Source organism: Cynocephalus volans, chromosome 7 (genome assembly GCF_027409185.1).
Source record: "Cynocephalus volans isolate mCynVol1 chromosome 7, mCynVol1.pri, whole genome shotgun sequence".
Classification (NCBI taxonomy): Eukaryota; Metazoa; Chordata; class Mammalia; order Dermoptera; family Cynocephalidae; genus Cynocephalus; species Cynocephalus volans.
This window is the reverse complement of record NC_084466.1, coordinates 140,591,659-140,609,908: the sequence shown is the minus strand read 5'-3', so window position 1 is coordinate 140,609,908 and position 18,250 is coordinate 140,591,659. Positions and strand designations below refer to the sequence as shown.

Here is an 18,250-nt window from a genome sequence, read left to right as displayed (position 1 = left end):
GCCTTTTGGCTAAGAGCAAGTGTAAGACAAATAATAATTTGCAATTATTCAGCCTATAACCAAGTTACCTCCCTAATTCTTCAAAATATCTGCAAGTGTAAGGGTGCCTACGTTTACGTCTGCCATTTCTGTTATACTCTATACATACTAGTCATTGCAGATTATTGTCGCCAATGGTCAGACGTCAGAGATAGTTTATTTTTTATCCCACCCCATAAATTGTCTCAACTGTGTTAATATGTAAGTGCAAAAACATACCAGGGCAATTGTATTTGATCTTAATGCCTAAAACCACAGGCTAAGGTAGGGATTTTCAGCTGTGGTACCCCGCCAGGATACAAAATGCTCACGTTTCCATTTTCTTCCTCTCACCTTTATTCCACACATTCACATCTATCTCTCTGCAACTGTAGCCATCCTACAGTGTGTTACATGTTATTATGTATTAGATTAAACCATATGAAATTTCTAATATTCAGCCATTTCCCATTTATAAAAATGGCAATTTCATATGATCTAACAAAACAGAAACAGCAAAACTTTTTGCCAGCTAGGATAGGGTTAGACAAAATATATGCCCTGTGGACAATTCTAGCTACTGAAATAACAACCCATAGACTAGTCCCTTGCTTCCTATCTAAGCATGCCAGCACATTAGTTTAATTTTTATTTCTTTTTCTTTCTCTCTCTGTACTCACCTCCAATTTTCTACACAAGGAAAACAAGTAACAAGATTCTTTACTGAAAATCACTGCATTCTCTAATCCACCCATCCTGTGGGCATGTTAGGGGAAATTTTTCTTGGAAATGCTATCAGAAAGGCTCATGGATCTACCTTTCCTGTGTTCTAAAAGGAACTATGATCATGGTGATGAGAATGAATTCTGAGTACATAATTTCATCCTAAAACAATACTAGTCCACATCTTCAGTCCTGTGCTTCATAAGGCATAATATAATTCAGCATTAACAGTACATCAGAAAAGAAATCCACAAATGCATTCACAGTTTACCCCTCCTTAAAGAACTATAACTGAACGTTTAGCAACTTGTCTCAAGTGCACCAGGACCAAAAACACACCATCTTGTTTTCTTCTCAGAGAGGGCCAAAATGGTTTTACTAGCTCATCCACCAAACTATGCTTTCTCTGTCTTAATACACCAGAAATAATGTCAAGTGAAATGCTCAAATACTAGCAATTTGAAAGAGGGACAGGAGAAGGTGATAGGCAGCCAATTATGTCACTGACAAGCAAGGATAATTAAGGCTAGTGAGATCAGAGGTTTGGCTGATGAACTGTCAAGATTCTTTTAGCACTCACTAGCCCAGATATAGTTAAAGGTCTGTTAGTATTTCCCTTCCACATCTCTTTATTGAGTTCAATACCTCAAGTCGAACAATTGGCTCCAGACTGAAATCTGACATACCTAACGTGAATAAAGGAATGTTTTTATTTTCCCTAAGTTAAAGACATATTAATAAATTCCCCTTAATGATATTTAACAATTTTAAAGTCACTCTTCTCCCCTGCTGTGCTACCTAAATTTATAAAACCTTTAGCAAAATTTTCAATTTTTTCATTTTTAGTTTTTAATTTGACATATACTGATTGAACATATTCAAGGGGTACAGAATTATATTTCAACACATGTATACCCTGTGTGATGACCAAATCATGGTAATTAGCATATCTGTCATCACAAAAATTTATCATTTCTCTTCTAGCCATTTGAGAACATACAAAAAAGTTATTGTTAATTATAGATGCCTGGCACTACTACAGACCACTAGAACTTATTTTTCCTATCTAGCTGTGATTTTGTATCCAGTTAACCAACCTCTCCCTATGCCCCTCCCCCTCCCAGCATCTAGTAACCACAATTTTACTCTCTTCTAGAAGCTTAACATTTTTTTTCTTTAGCTTCCACGTATGAGTAAGAACATGCTATATTTGTCTTTCACTTATAATGTCTTCCAGGCTTATCCATGTTGCCACAAATGACTGGAGTTCATTCCTTTTTATGGCTGAGTAGTATTCCATTTTGTATATATTCCACATTTTCTTTATCCATTCATCTGGCAACCAACACCTAGATTGATTCCATATCTTGGCTACTGTGAATAGTGCTGCAATAAACATGGGGGTGCAAATATCTCTTCAGTATACTAATTTTCTTTTCTTTGGATAAATACCCAGCAGTGGGATTGCTGGATCATATGGTAGTTCTATATTTAGTTTTTTGAGGAATCACCATACTGTTTTCCATAATGGCTGTACTAATTGACATTCACACCAACAGTTTATAAAGGTTCCCTTGTAGAGTTAACGATATTTAACAATTTTGAAGTCACTGCTCTCCTGTTGTGCTACCTAAAATTATACAACCTTTAGCAAAATTTTCATTTTTAACTGGAAAATCTCTTAGACGAGGAATCTCACATGATCAAAGTGCTCTTGCTAAGCAGACAAAAAACAGAAATTTAAAAAGAACAGGGTGGAGTTTTCAAGATGGCGGTGGCTGCGGCGGTTGGTGCGGAGTAGCTGAGGTGGAAAAGGCGGCCACTGGGCCTCAGGCAACCGGGAAACTTGTGGACCTTCCTCTTGCCATCTCTTAAGGGAGGACCGCAGCTGCTGGCCGGTCGTGGGGGGTGACTGCCACTTTGCCCCTGGCAGGAGAGGCTGCCTCATTTACAGGCAACAGCTTTGAAGTGTGGAGCAGGAAAAGAACTATTTCTTAGCTGCAAAAGCGAGTCTCGAAACAGGGAACACGGCGCCAGGGCTGCTGTGGATGCAGACAGGATCCCGGAGGCCGGGCCGCGCTGAAGGCAGCCAGCTGCCCTATTCAGGATTCGAGGTTTCAGGCCGGCATTAAAGAAGATTCCTGGGAGTGCCCGAGCCATTCCGTGACTGAACAGCCCGAGGCGGCAGCGGCCGAGAACAGGGAAGGCGACAAACCAGAGGCGGAGAGTGAGCACCCGACCTGGCACAGCACTGTGAGTGACCCCTGGCCCAGCTCTGTGTGGGGGGCTGATGCCCACCCAGCTCCCGCCTGCATCACCAGGCCACTCACCGCCCCGGGGCTGCCTCCATTTTCCCAGGTGCTGGCAGCTCCGCCCGGCTCGACCGTCACTGAGCCTTCCCACTTGCTTGGCCTGGCGCGGGGCTTTCCGGAGCCTGCGGGCCGGCCTCCCCTCCCACTCCCTCTGCGGTTCTCTGGCGGGGCTGGTGGCGGGGGGCGTCCCCGGCCAGTGTCGGGAGGGCAAGGAAGTATGGTAGGGCTGACTGTCACTCCACCACACCCTGGACTCCGGCCCCCGGTAAACTTCCGGTTACTGGGAGGCAGATACCATCTCTGCAGCCACCAGTTCAGAAAAAAGCCTAACGAATTTCTGGTTGGGAATAGTGTGGTAGGAGAGTTCCCAGGTCCGCTTGAACCTGCCAGAGAGCTGGCTGCAGGCGGGCACTAGATTTGGTCTATGCCGGGGGGATACAAAGGTGAACAAGACCCGAGAAAGATCTACACAGTGCTACAAAGGCACCCAGAGAGACCGGTCGTCTGTGCCTACCAGAAACCTGGTAGACTTCCTGGGCGAGGCGGTGCCGAGCAGGATCTTGAAGGCCCAGCTGATAGACGAGGGGTGCAGAAGACACGCCCCAGCCCAGCACAGTGCGCACAGAGTGGGGAGACGTGCGGCCAGGGAGGTGGAGACTCGACAGAAACCACACACCCGGTGGGGTCGCCACTGCACGATCCAACAGCCTGGGCCAGAGCACACGGAACAGGGAGAAGTCCTGCACAGGAAGTGAAAGCTCAACAGAGATCACACACCCTGTGGTACGTGATCCACCAGCCCAGCAGAGTCCAAGCTAACCAGAAAGGTGGCTCCCCGGAGAAGCCCAAGACCTGAGGCAACCACACACACAAGGCACTAGAGGCCAACTGAGCAGTCACGGAGGGAGCCATACGAAATTGGCAACCACAGCAACATCCTAGTTAGTCATTAGTCTCAAACCGGTGGACTGTGAAACCCCCTGCCACAATGAATAAACATCAAAAAAAAGATACCAGAAATACAAAAAATCAAGAAGGTACACCACCAAAAGTTAATAAATCTCAAACTCTAGATCCTATAGAACAAGAAGCCATTGAAATAACTGACAAGGAATTTCGAGTAATAATTCTAAGGAAACTGAATGAGATACAAGAAAACTCAGCTAGACATCATGATGAAATGAGGAAAAGTATACAGGATCTGAAAGAGGAAATGTACAAGGAAATCAATGTCCTGAAAAAAAATGTAGCAGAACTTGCTGAACTGAAGAACTTATTCAGCAAAATAAAAAACACAACGGAGAGTTTAACCAGCAGGCTTGTCGAAGTTGAAGAGAGAACCTCTGAACTTGAAGATGGGCTGTTTGAAATAACACAAGAAGACAAAAAGAAAGAAAAAAGAATCAAGGACATTGAAGAAAATCTGAGAGAGATATCAGACAACCTTAAGCACTTAAATATCCGAGTCATGGGTATTCCAGAAGGGGAGGAAAATGGAGATTCCATAGAAAACATATTCAACAAAATAGTGGCAGAAAACTTCCCAGGTATAGGAAAAATCACAGATCTTCAGATCCGGGAAACTCAACGATCTCCAAATGTATTCAACCCAAAAAGGCCTTCTCCAAGACATGTCAAAGTCAAATGGGCAAAACTCAGAGACAAAGAGAGAATCTTAAAAGCTGCAAGAGAGAAGCGTCAAATCACCTATAAGGGAGCCCCAATCAGGCTAACATCAGACTTTTCATCACAAACCCTAAAAGCTAGAAAGGAATGGGATGATACTTTCAAAATACTAAAAGACAAAGATTGCCAGCCAAGAATACTCTACCCTGCAAGGCTATCCTTCTGAAATGAAGGGCAAATAGTATATTTCTCAGACAAACAAAAACTGCGGGAGTTCACTACCACATGACCACCCTTACAAGAAATCCTCAAGGGAGTACTGGGTTTGGTTCCTGAAAAATAACTACCACTGCCATAAAAACTCAAGAAAAATCTAAACCCGCTAGTATAATAAAAATGGCATTCATGAAGAGAAAACAAGCAAACAAAAACACTATCTACAACCTAAGGAACCAACAAACACAGAAACCAAACAGTAAATCAGAAAGCAAGGAACAAAAGACACCTAAGACAACCAAACAACCAATAAAATGCTAGGAATAAATCAACACCTTTCAATAACAACTCTTAATGTAAAAGGCTTAAATTCCCCAATCAAAAGACACAGACTGGCTGACTGGATCAAAAAGGAGGACCCAACTATATGCTGCCTACAAGAGACCCACCTCACCCATAAAGATTCACACAGACTAAGAGTGAAAGGATGGAAAAAGATTTACCATGCAAACAGAAAAGAAAAACGAGCTGGAGTAGCTATTCTTATATCTGACAAAATAGACTTTAAACTAAAAACCATAAAAAGAGACAATGAGGGACACTACTTAATGATAAAAGGACTGATCCATCAAGAAGACATAACAATCATAAATATGTACGCACCCAATGTTGGAGCAGCCAGATTTATAAAACAAACTCTATTAGACCTAAAGAAGGAAATAGACACTAATACCATAATAGCAGGGGACCTGAACACCCCACTGTCAATATTAGACAGATCATCTAGGCAAAGAATCAGTAGAGAAACACAATATCTAAACAAGACTCTAGACCAATTGGATTTGGCAGATATCTACAGAACATTCCATCTAACAACCTCAGAATATTCATTCTTCTCATCAGCACATGGATCATTCTCCAGGATAGATCACATATTAGGTCACAAATCAAGTCTCAATAAATTCAAAAAAATTGGAATTATCCCATGTATCTTCTCAGACCACAATGGATTACAACTAGAAATTAATAACAAACGAAACTCTGGAAACTATACAAACACATGGAAATTAAACTGCATTCTACTTAATGACATATGGGTCCAAGAAGAAATCAAGCAGGAAATCAAAAAATTTATTGAAACTAATGAAAACAATGATACATCATACCAAAACCTGTGGGATACTGCAAAAGCAGTATTAAGGGGGAAATTTATTGCATTAAATGCTCACTTCAGAAGAATGGAAAGATGGCAAGTGAACAACCTAACACTTCACCTTAAAGAACTAGAAAAACAAGAACAATCCAAACCTAAAGTTAGCAGATGGAAAGAAATCATTAAGATCAGAGCAGAACTGAATGAAATTGAAAACCAAAAAACAATTCAAAAGATCAACGAATCAAAAAGTTGGTTTTTTGAAAAGATAAATAAAATTGACAAACCATTAGCATGGCTAACAAAAAAAAGAAGAAAGAAGACTCAAATAACAAAAATTAGAAATGAAAAAGGCGATATTACAACTGATTCATCTGAAATACAAGGAATCAATCGAGACTACTATAAACAACTATACGCCAACAAATTTGAAAATCTGGAGGAAATGGATAAATTTCTGGACACACACAAGCTCCCAAAACTGAACCATGAAGACGTAGAAAATTTGAACAGACCAATAACAATAAAGGAGATTGAAGCTGTTATCAGAAGGCTCCCAACAAAGAAAAGCCCAGGACCAGATGGATTCACAGCAGAATTTTACCAAACATTCAAAGAGGAATTGACACCGATTCTTTACAAACTATTCCAAAAGATTGAAACGGACGCAAATCTCCCAAACTCATTCTATGAAGCAAACATCATCCTCATACCAAAACCAGGTAAAGATATAACCAAAAAAGAAAACTACAGGCCGATATCCTTGATGAATATAGATGCAAAAATCCTCACTAAAATACTAGCAAACAGAATACAGCAACACATACGTAAAATTATTCACCACGATCAAGTGGGATTCATCCCAGGGATGCAAGGTTGGTTCAACGTACGCAAATCAATAAATGTGATACACTATATTAATAAACTCAAACACAAGGACCATATGATCATCTCTATAGATGCTGAAAAGGCATTTGATAAAGTTCAGCACTCATTCCTGACAAAGACCCTCTATAAGTTAGGTATAGAGGGAAAGTATCTCAACATAATTAAAGCCATATATGATAAACCCACTGCCAATATCATCCTGAATGGGGAAAAGCTGGAAGCTTTTCCTTTAAGAAAAGGAACTAGACAAGGATGCCCACTCTCACCACTCCTATTCAACATAGTATTGGAAGTACTAGCCAGAGCAATCAGAGAAGAGAAGGAAATAAAGGGCATCCAGATTGGAAAAGATGAAGTCAAACTGTCCCTGTTTGCAGATGACATGATCCTATATATTGAACAGCCTAAAACCTCTACAAAAAAACTGTTGGAATTGATAAATGATTTCAGCACAGTAGCAGGATACAAAATCAACACACAAAAATCAGTAGCATTTCTTTTCTCCAATAGTGAACATGCAGAAAGAGAAATCAAGAAAGCCTGCCCATTTACAATAGCCACCAAAAAAATAAAATACTTATGAATTGAGTTAACCAAGGAGGTGAAAAATCTCTATAATGAGAACTACAAACCACTGCTGAGAGAAATTAGAGAGGATACAAGAAGATGGAAAGATATTCCATGCTCTTGGATTGGAAGAATCAACATAGTGAAAATGTCCATACTACCCAAAGTGATATACAAATTCAATGCAATCCCTATCAAAATTCCAAAGACATTTTTCCCAGAAATGGAATAAACTATCCAGATATTTATATGGAACAGTAAAAGACCATGCATAGCCAAAGCAATGCTGAGCAAAAAAAATAAAGCTGGAGGCATAACACTACCTGACTTTAAGCTATACTACAAAGCTATAATAACCAAAACAGTATGGTACTGGCATAAAAACAGACACACTGACCAATGGAATAGAATAGAGATCCAGAAATCAACCCACAGACTTACTTCCATCTGATCTTTGACAAAGGCACCAAGCCTATTCACTGGGGAAGGGACTGCCTCTTCAGCAAATGGTACTGGGATAACTGGATATCCATATGCAGGAGAATGAAACTAGATCCATACCTCTCACCGTATACTAAAATCAACTCAAAATGGATTAAGGACTTAAATATACACCCTGAAACAATAAAACTTCTTAAAGAAAACATAGGAGAAACACTTCTGGAAATAGGATTGGGCACAGACTTCATGAATAAGACCCCAAAAGCACGGGCAACCAAAGGAAAAATAAACAAATGGGATTATATCAAACTAAAAAGCTTCTGCACAGCAAAAGAAACAATTAAAAGAGTTAAAAGACAACCAACAGAGTGGGAGAAAATATTTGCAAAATATACATCTGACAAAGGATTAATATCCAGAATATATAAGGAACTCAAACAACTTTACAAGAAAAAAACAAGCAACCCAATTAAAAAATGGGCAAAAGAGCTAAGTAGGCATTTCTCTAAGGAAGATATACAAATGGCCAACAGACATATGAAAAAATGCTCCACATCACTCAGCATCCAGGAAATGCAAATCAAAACCACATTGAGATACCATCTAACCCCAGTTAGGATGGCTAAAATCCAAAAGACTCTGAATGATAAATGCTGGCGAGGTTGTGGAGAAAAAGGAACTCTCATACATTGTTGGTGGGACTGCAAAATGGTGCAGCCTCTATGGAAAATGGTATGGAGGTTCCTCAAATAATTGCAGATAGATCTACCATATGACCCAGCAATCCCACTGTTGGGAATATACCCAGAGGAATGGAAATCATCAAGTCGAAGGTATACCTGTTCCCCAATGTTTATCGCAGCACTCTTTACAATAGCCAAGAGTTGGAACCAGCCCAAATGCCCATCATTGGATGAGTGGATACGGAAAATGTGGTACATCTACACAATGGAATACTACTCAGCTATAAAAACGAATGAAATACTGCCATTTGCAACAACATGGATGGACCTTGAGAGAATTATATTAAGTGAAACAAGTCAGGCACAGAAAGAGAAATACCACATGTTCTCACTTATTGGTGGGAGCTAAAAATTAATATATAAATTCACACACACACACACACACACACACACACAAAACCGGGGGGGGCGGGGAAGAAGATATAACAACCACAATTACTTGAAGTTGATACGACAAGCAAACAGAAAGGACATTGTTGGGGGGGAGGGGGGGAGGGAGAAGGGAGGGAGGTTTTGGTGATGGGGAGCAATAATCAGCCACAATGTATATCGACAAAATAAAATTTTTTAAAAAAAGCAAATAAATACATAAATAAATAAAAAGAACAGGGTAAAAAATGCCTTTAAATTCTGAATTAGGATTACTATGGCATATGCCTAACAACTGCACTCATGATATAACTGGAGGGTGGAGAAAGAGAGACTTGCAGTTCTCTTGCTAATAATTACAGGCTCTGGCTCTGAATTCAGTCTTTTAAAAGAGTGAACAAAGCAACTAGTAAAGTTAAGTACATTACCACAAGAATAGCTTGTCAATTTTGTTCAACTCCAGAAATTCAGTACATATATTATTTTTTACTTTTCAGTTTAAGAAACTTTGAAATGATTCCCTACTATAAATTTCACATCATGGAAGAAAATAGTGGGTCAATTTTCTGTTTTGTGAGACTTACCAAAACCTAGGTTGAAAATAAGTAACATAATATTAAAATGTCTTTTTTCTCTCTTTTAAAAAAATCATTCAGTCATGTATTTATTACATGACTTTTGTGTACTCAGCACTCTTCCAAATTCTTGCTTGAGCAGGAAGAGCAAAAAAGAAATGTAAATTTTAAGAGTTTATAATCTAGACTACAGAACAAAACATACTGTTTTGTTTCATTTGGTTTATACTGAAATAAATCATACAAATATCAAGGGCAACAGATTAACTGGAGGAGGTAGACCTGTCAAAGAGGTTGAAACTTAACTTTGGACTTGAAGGAGATTGAATTTGTCTATGAAAAAGCAAAGATTTCCCATTATTAAAAGAAGAGTGAAAGACCTAAATTTATAGATTGTGAACAAGTTTAAACTTGAAATTAAAAATACCTTAGTTTCTTTCATTCAAGGGAAAACAACTGAACAAGGAAATATCAGCTAAATTCAACAGTGTGGGGATCTGCAATAGCACTATCAAATCAGAACTACCTAAACCAAAGGATTCAGGTTTGAATAATGCCTAAATGAACAGAAAAGGCAAAATGCTCTCTAAAACTTTTCTTAAAAAGCCATCACTGACTTTAATTACAAATCTGTTCCAAGATACAGCTTAGACCAAGAAAACATATCTTGAGATATAATGTCTCACAAAGGCCAGTGATAGATACCATTCTCCATGTTTTGTAAATACAGTCCTCTAAAATAGATATTAGTATGAAGGACAAGCAGTGAATGATGTTCTCTGCTCCCCTGTGGGGAATGGTGTATCTATGGGAGCTAAATGTCATTTCCTCCAGTTTTTTTTTTTTTTTTTTACTTGTAAATGAAACAGGCATTTTGGAGAGAATAAAAAAAGGTTAATGGCAGTTGACCAAGGGGGAGCCACACTTTGCAAAATCTCATCCAAATGATGCACATGGTTTTCACGTGTGCTTTTATACTACTTAGGTGTGCTTCCAAGAGCAATGGATATCCTGTGACTATAAACTGGAAAGAGTCAAGTTAAATCAGAAAATCAGTTCTCCTAGATGTGTTAAGTTTTTTCTCTCCAGCAAATTCTTAGAACAAGAACTGTATAGCAAAATTCTTCTTCCCTTACGATGGTGCTGCTCTCCACCCTTTCCCTCATAGTCTCCTTGCTGGTAACCAGATTGCAAGCTTAACCACCAACGACCTAGAAAGGCATATCTTTTCTGCCATCTGGTCCCTTTCATGTTTTGCCTTCATTCTCATGTGACTGATGGCTCAGGAGCCTCCTGTATGGGGTTGCCAAATCATGGGCTGTAAGACTTTGGGGGAAAAAAGAGGACAAGAGACAGAATAAAATGGCTTGGTTTGATCTGAAAATGCTTATTCACTGAGAAAAAAATTGCAAGGGTGATATGATGATGTTTTTCAAGTCTCCAAGGAATAGAAGAGCTGACATACAGAATAAGGATTCATGAAAGGCTAGTGCTGCACCTCTATTCAAAGTAGGGAAAGAAGTTCGGGAATGTTAAGGCCACTGGTTCTGAATACTATGATGAGCACTAGACAATTAACAAGTAGAAAAAACCTGACATTATAAAATTTATCAACTAGACTTGATGGAAAATGATAAAAAAAAAAATTTAGACCCATTTACTTAACTTTTATTTAACACATAGACACTTTTTCTAAACACATGGATAGCCCAATTAAAACTATGATGCTGAAATATTTCCTATTTTACATAAGTGATAGTAAAGCAAAGTTAGGATCAGACACTGCAGCAGGATGTGCACCCTGTGAGAAAACTGGAGTCTCCTTGCTGAGAGGGAGGGGGGCACAGAATGGAGAGATACCAATGTACTTTTATTTTCAAAGACACTTTGAGGTCTGTTTTAAAATGGGATTTAAAAGTGGGTTTTACCTAGGGGAAAAGGCAATTCCCAGCCTCTAACCCTGTTAGAGAGAAGGTCCTATCAAAATTCCCCACACCTCCAAAAAGCTCAAGCCCCTTGTGGTTTGAAAAAGAACAATTAAGAGTCTGTTTGGTTTTTACTTTGGTAATTGGGATCATTCTCTTCTACCTCCCCCAAGGAACCAATGCTGCTTTTGATTTCAAACCATGTAAATTCTACTGCCAGACAGACATATCACAGAACATGAAGGGAAATGATTTTGCTATAAAATGGCCTCTCCTAGTTGCTGCAATATTTTAAAGCATAGGTATAACAGCTACAAGAAGCATACACAGTTGTGGGAGAAGAGGGGGAAAAATTCCCTTTCAGAAAAAAATTGCAAGTATCATATGATGATGGTTTTCAAGTCTCTCTCACGAAACTCTAATCCCCCTGGCCCAATAACAAGAAATCTAACCCCTACCAGGCCCCACAAACTGTCCATTGGCTGATGCCCTTGGAGGCAGGTCCTTCATTAGAACTTGCTTGTCTTTCATTCCTCCACTACAGGATGCCAAGATTTTGCCAAGTAACTAAATCAAAATGGAAAACAAGTGATAGGGACAGTGCTTGTATTTTCCTCTCTACTGAATGTTACACAATGGACTTCGAGTCCTCCCATGAGCCACATTCTTAAATCTACAGTGGCATGTGGCCAGGTTTCCCAACTCCCACCACACACTTCTGCACATGACAGCAACTAGATGCTTATCCTACACATTCTATATAACAAAGTTTCTCTAAAATATAATGTTTTGATAATCTTCTGAAAATCTCCAAAGTTACAAAAAAAAAAAACCTGCCTATTTTTCTTATGAAAAACTGACATTAAAACAGGATCCTAATATATCAATCACACTGCTTCTCATTAATCCTATTTACTAAAACATATATGATCATATTCTTCTGTTCAGCTTATTCTGCTTATGAAATAAGAAAGCTAGACAAGCTATTTCTATAAAATGGCATTTGATAATTATAAGTTTCACCTACGACTTATATATTATTTACTTTACAGAAAATAAACAGACTGTTAACTCCCAGGTAGTAAATTGGCAGGTGGCATTTCCCTAGTGTCAGACTGTTTGTGGTAGTCATGGGATTCAATGACAATAGAAATAAAATCTTAGGAGAATAGCTGGGACTCTCTTCTCACTTTTCAAAAAGAAGCTGCTTTCACTTAATATTCCTCTTAATCAGTATCTTGTAAAATAACCAAATAGGAGTATATCAACAAATGTTGTAATGAAGTTGAAAATTATATAAGATATATACTATATGTAATATAATATAAATTATTCTATTGTCACATTGTCAACCTCAGCACAAAAGGGCTCATCTACATACAAATAAGAATTAAAATCAGTTGAGATACATGTTATTCACTTTTGAAGACTTTTTTAAACCACCTTCTTCCAGTAAAATCTAAGTAGTTCTTAGGGAAGGCTATGTACACCCTTAGGGGTACTCAACACTTAGAGGATATTTGAAGCCACAAGGTTAAACATGGTATCCCTTGCAGAAGTCATAATTTTTTCAAAGATTTGAAAGAAAAACACTATTTAATATAAAACAAGCACAAATACTGCAAAATGTACTTTTAAAATAAAAGAAGGCTTCAAATAAATTTTACATTATTTCACACTATATCCCAGGACCTCAGGAATCTATGTTCAAACTACTAGAGCAAATTACTACAGATCACAGGGCTCTGGACTTCAGAACATCATTTCTGACTCATGGCTGGAATTATGTCTCTCAAAGGTTTAGAGAGGTAAATAGAAGGGACAGGAGAGAGGAGATATGGGAAAGCGGAAGGCAGCAGGCAGAGGAGAAGGGAGGAGAGAGAGAGAGAGACTGGAATACTGATGACAACATAGATGCATATTCTTTCTCAAACTATGCAGACTCCGTGTAGGCTTAAATTTCATTTAGCCTTTACAACTTAGAGACATGAAGAACATGAAGTGCCACTCAGTCTACAACAATGGTCATCAGTAAACAATGAGAACTGCCCTATTATGCCACTGAGCTAGATGCTATAAAGATTTTAAAAGCTGCCAGTACCTGTTGAAGACTGTAATTTGGCCCTCTGCCTACCACCTTTCTAGCCTCATTTTCCATTACTCTCACCCTGCAAACCTCTTCCAGGACCAAAAGTGCTTTTATAGTTGCCTATTTCCCTACCTAGAATGCCCTTCTTTCCAACTGTCCACCTGATGGGCATCTAACTTATCTTTCAGTCCACAGCCAAACTAATGTTTCTTCCATGAGACCTTCCTTGCCATACGCCTTCCTCAGATAATTAATACTTGATTTTTACACTAATCACATGGTATTTTAATTGAGATTGAATCCATACTTTTAGTCATTTCAGTTTTTTTAATACCAAACAGAATGACTGGCATACAGTGGGGAGGAAAGATGTAATGTTATTCCTAGTGGATGTTTCTTGGACTCTCTAACTCACCAAAGTTAAGGTAACAGTCAATACCAGGGCCTCCAAACAGCATAATCAGATGCCAAGACAGCATTCATGAGAGATCTGCTTATGAATGCCAGAACTCTAAACACCTGTATTTTTTTTTGATGCAGCTGTGGTTACCAGTGAATATTAAGGTACACTCCACCAAAGATGTCTACATGTAGAGTAACCTAGTCTCCAACCTAACTCTTGATTACAGCCAACATCTCCTTTAATAGTGAAGCAGAGGGTTTAAGGATTGCAGCCATTACAACAAAATGACTTTATCAAAGTATTTACAGTGATGGGGGACTAGGACAGCAATATGAAATGAAATTCAGAGATAACTTTTTCAAGTCTAATTTTTTTGCCACCAATTTCAACCTTTTGACCTTATTAACAGGGCTCCTGGCAACTGGAAAATTTGACCGACCTAATTTAAATTTGATTTAAGTCTGGCCTCTGTTCCAGCTGTTGTTCAAGAAATAGTGATAATAACAGGTATAACTGCAGGAAGGCAATCACTAAGAAGAAAACAGAACAGCTAAGATAACCCATGTATAATGGGAAAAGTCTAAAAAATACTACACAATGCAAGGGAGAAAAACAACTAAATAGTTTTTAATCCCATCTGATAAGTGAGGAACTAGTGTATGCAAAGGTTTATAAGATCTTTGGACTGCTGATCAGTTGAAGCACAATTTTTTTTTTTTTTTATTACCTTGTATTCATCTCCAAGGAAGACTTCACTTTTGACAGCCTCATTTGGAAAAAAATAATTAAAATCTTGTTCCAGAGGTATATGTTCTTCACTGGAACTCTCACGAGGAACCCAATCTCCAAAGTGATTTAACAGAAATTGCTCACTTGATGTCCATTCTGTGCTAAATTTAGTTTCTACGCATACAACCCCCCTCCTGTTATAAAGATTTGGTTTAAAAACATTTTTAAACTTGATCATTCATTCGCCATATTTCTTCGTTGGTCACACAAGAACTTTCTGTATTCCAAGTTTCAAAGTCTGGGAAATAGGACTTCATCACTGGAGAAAACAGTGGCAATTTGTTCTAAGTACAAAATAGCTTATTTTCCTTTGGCACCTTTCCAGGGGTTTGGGTGGAGGGAAAGGATACTCCTCTCTGGAGAGATCAGGCTCCGAACCTGGAGTACTGTCAAAACTTAGCTGTGGGTGGGAGAGAATTTTTTTTAATTATTTATCTTTCACATCAATTTGGAAACTGATGAAAGGTTTTGCCTTATTAACACTTTTTCTACTCTTCAGCCTTTTGTTGGTGTTCATCCCTATTCTGGCAGCCCCCATGGGCTGATTTAATGGTAGCAAGGGGCTGCAAAGTGTTGCTGTCCAAAAGAAAAAGCATTCTCTCACAGGGACTCTGAAGGCAATCTGCACTCACAACAGTAGCTACTTGTTAATTTTCTATTTGAAACACAGTGATGTCAATAGTATTGTACCCTGCCAGCCACCATGGGGTAAAGTACATTTTGAAACCAAAACAAACTTCCTATGTGCTGGCAAGTCAGATTTGAGACACTGTGATAATATTCTGTAAGACACTGACCTAGTTTTATTGCAAAATGCATACAACAAGAATTAAGTCTACTCTTCTACAAAAGTTTGTCTAACTCTCACAGCCCCATTCTTTCCAGAGCCCTGTGCAATTGTTTCATTATATAAAATTACTGTCCAGGATGGCAGAGGGAAATGAAGAAATATTGTCACTAATCTCTAATGAAATGGTGATCCTACCTAACAAACAACACACTTGAAAAATGCTTTGCAATGTAACTGTCCATTTAGAAGCATAAAATGAAAATAGCAACATGCCTTTAAAAACAGCCCCACTAATAAGATGTGATTAGTATAACAGCTCATTTTAAGGGCGTGTATTCACCTAGGAGGAAAGGCACATTTTGAAACAATACTCTGGCCTAAGAATTAATGCATTCCTGGAAGGTGAATATTCACAATTTGTACTGAATATGAGTATCTTGAAATTAGAGAGCTAAATGATTAAAAGTGGTAACCATGTTTACTACTGGCAGATGGCAAATGGTTTGGCATTGCTGAACATCTGCCAATTCAGTCAAGCCAACCAGGGATTATTTTTAAAGACCCATTTGAGCACAATTTTCCTAAAATCAAAATATGGTTTGTTTTTTGGTGAGGAAGGGGATAAAATTGGGGTCAGGAAAATAGTAACAAAGAGCAATTGTTTTCCAATGTTTTCCTTTTTCTTTTAATAACCTTGAGGCATTCACAGGCCATTTAGAACCTCTAGAAAAATAAAATTCACAGAATTTAAAATATGCGTTAGTCCTGATAATGACAGAGAATTCATTTTTTGGTGTATCATTTTATTTCTAGATTACTTAAAAGTCCTGAACTTTCTCTTTCATTATACTATATCACATTTTTTTTTCTGACCACAAAAGGCCCAAATGAAGAGTAGTTTTTGAGAGTTACTTTCAGAGGCAGCCTAGCGTAACATGCCTGGCTCCGATCCTGGGCATGTTCTCCTCTGATAAGGCAGAAATTTGTTCAGTGTTGTATTAGGTCACTGACAGATGAGCACTTTTAGGCAGGTAGAAAGTGAACATGCCTTAAGAACTATTTTCCTTTTTAAAACCCTTATGAAAAGGGAAAGATGTTCAATAGATTAACAACAATTACAATAATTTCCTAAAAGGTAAACATTTATCAAGTAAAAGACTGGGTTCAAGTTATTTCTGGGTTGCAGCACTACACTTTAAGACTTACTTTTATTTATACTTGTCTAAATCTTTAGTTTGACACTCCTCTAGAAAATCCCAGGAAAAGATTAAATGAGAGAGGAATCAGAGCTCAAGTATTTATTTTATATGATTCCAGCCTCAGCTCAATACTCTTAGAATTTTCTGTCCAAGCACTGATATACAGGTGCTATTACACCTTTTTTCCTTTGTATTTGTTTTTTCGATTGACAAATAATAATTGAATGCTTTGATTTCTTTAATAGCTGGGAGAGCAGCTCTGAAAAAAATCTATACGGTTCCATGGATTTGCAAAGAAGGAAGAGCTGGCTGAGGGAACATGTTCCATTTTGTTACCACTACCTATCAAAATCCTGGCTGTTCATGAGGGCAGGTTGTGTGGCTGTCTTGCCTAAGTATATCCCATCAAGGACATAAAGACTGCTACTCCAACTAAAGAAGCTGGTAGAATTTGGAGGTTAAGTTTGCCAAACTTGGCCACATTTCCTTTCAGATTCCTGCAGGATGAAAGCCCTGAAACATCTTTCAAGATCACCAAACATCTCTCATCTCACAGAACAAAAGACATAGGAAGGATCCTCTGAAATGGTGGAAAATAAGATCCAACATATATTAAGTATATTCTTCTAAAAACACCAATATTTCTTGAACATTGCAAGCCAACAAACCCATGCTCCCTCATTCATCTGACGAATACATGCAGTAGTAAATTCCGACTGCTTTCCAGAGAGTTCTTTTTTCCAGAGAGTTCTAAGAGCCCATTATCACCAAATTGCTTATTAGGAGAAGCCTTCTCCATTACAAAAATAGCAATCTCACCAAGTCCTTCAGTTCTGTCTAAATTGTGTTATGTTTACAAATGTTTTAACTGCAGAGATGGAATTTTTAATCAAAAAAGAACCTTATTTAGAAGACTGGATTTTTTCCACAGTTTTGCCAAATACAAGCTGTTCTATAAAGGAATAATTGTGAATCAGACTGGGATAAAGTGAATCAAGATAGAAAAACCATACAGACATTACAATCCTAGAGAAAAATGCCACGATTGATCACACCAATGGTCCAAATACCAAAGAGTTTGGATTTTGTCAGTGACACCAAAGATATAATGGTAAACCTCCATGATGGCTGTATATATTATAGAGACATACCCCTAACATCATCTACTAAAGCCCAATAGCAATATTTTAATCAAAGAACTGATCTAAACTTGGTTTCATTTTGTTTTCATTTTTTATTGGGGTAGTAAGTCTCTATATAGTTACCACACATTGTATTAAGTAAGACTGTCCTTTTTTTTTTTTTTAAGTCTGAAAGTTCTTCTTTTAAGCTTCAAAGGAGATGTATGCCCTAATTTTAGTCATTATGATTTTGGTGAAGAAATCTTTACGTGTACCCTTTCTTAACTTCCAGATTTCTCCCTT

At 38.2% G+C, this 18,250-nt stretch overlaps 1 protein-coding gene across 2 annotated transcripts in view; it reads right to left on the bottom strand.

The window, feature by feature from the left end:
- Positions 1–18,250, bottom strand: part of MXI1 (MAX interactor 1, dimerization protein) — a 95,876-nt gene that overhangs the window by 8,328 nt on the left and 69,298 nt on the right. The window lies entirely within an intron of this gene.